The sequence below is a fragment of the Galeopterus variegatus genome, unplaced genomic scaffold (assembly GCF_000696425.1).
Source record: "Galeopterus variegatus unplaced genomic scaffold, G_variegatus-3.0.2 Scaffold3363, whole genome shotgun sequence".
NCBI lineage: Eukaryota > Metazoa > Chordata > Mammalia > Dermoptera > Cynocephalidae > Galeopterus > Galeopterus variegatus.
In genome coordinates this window covers 97,449-98,612 of record NW_007729474.1, presented here as the reverse complement: position 1 = coordinate 98,612, position 1,164 = coordinate 97,449, and the positions used below count along the sequence as shown (strand labels likewise).

The 1,164-nt window shown below is 59.5% G+C and overlaps 1 pseudogene; it reads left to right on the top strand.

Annotated features, from left to right (window-relative positions):
* The first annotated feature begins 353 nt into the window (after positions 1-353).
* The window catches only part of LOC103600472, a 1,784-nt pseudogene continuing 973 nt past the window's right edge, over positions 354-1,164 (top strand).

Here is a 1,164-nt window from a genome sequence, read left to right as displayed (position 1 = left end):
TTTGGTCAGGCCATTGGTTCTCGGAGGGGCCAGTGAAAGTGGCTCAGGGAGCCAGAAGGGGCTCCTCTGGTGGGCAACACGTCTAAGCATCACCCTGGCTGGTTCAGGTGCGGACCCCACCCCTTCCCGAGGGTGGGCCAGCCTTGGATCAGGCCTGCTGGCGGTTGGGGGACAGAGAGAAACGCAGAGCTGTGGCTGTGCTGTAGAGGCCCCAAAACCAACCCAAGTGATCGGAGAGCAAGGAGCCATCTACATGGGAGATTGTCCCCATTTAGAAACAGTGAAAACCAAGGCTCAGGGAGACGCGATGACTCCCTCAAAGTCATAGAACTGTCACCTGGCAGGGCCGTGATATGAATGCTGGCCTCTCTGCCTCTGGCGCCCACCAGACCTCAGGGAGGGGATTGCGCTCACCCCCCCAGCTCCCTGCCTTCCCCTGGTTCCCTACCCCCCCACTGGCTCTGTTCCAGTGTGTCGTCCTGTACCGGCTCTGGGGTCCCCCAGGGGGCCAAGGTCAGGTAAACAGGATCCCAGCCGCACTCCCTGACCTTGTTTACCTCCCGAAAGAATGTGAGGGCCTTCTTCCCATTCCCGGCTGGCCGTGAGTCACCCTGCAGCAATGCGACAGCTCCCGCCACTGCCTGCCCGGCCCCCTGCAGCCCCCTCCGACCGGGCCTGTTGCCTCCTCACCCGGTGATGTCACCGATGTCACCCTTCCCCGCCCCCCCGTGGAGCCCACCGGGCCTCGAGTTGCCATGGCGACGGCGCACAACAGGAAGCGAGGCCCCATCAGGCCTGCATGGGGCAGAAACACAGGAAGCAGCACCAAGCACTGGGCAGCATTGTCAGCCTGTAAAAAACAAAACAGGACAAAAGGATTTAATGAGAACAATTAGCCCAAAGAAAAAAGAAAAAAAAAAAAAAGGCCAAAGAAACAAACAAAGCTAAACAACCTGAAGGCAGGGGGGCTGGCCAGGCTCCAAGGACCCCGTGTTTTCCCTCCCAGCACAATGTAGGTTAAATAATACGTCCTGCTCAGAACGAGGCTCCTGCAGGGTAAGAGGGGTCCTTCCCAGACGCACCTCTGCTGAGTCTCCCAACTCCTGAGGCCTCCCAAGCTAGCCTGGCTGCCCCTGGCTTCGACTGTCACCTTGACCCAGGTCC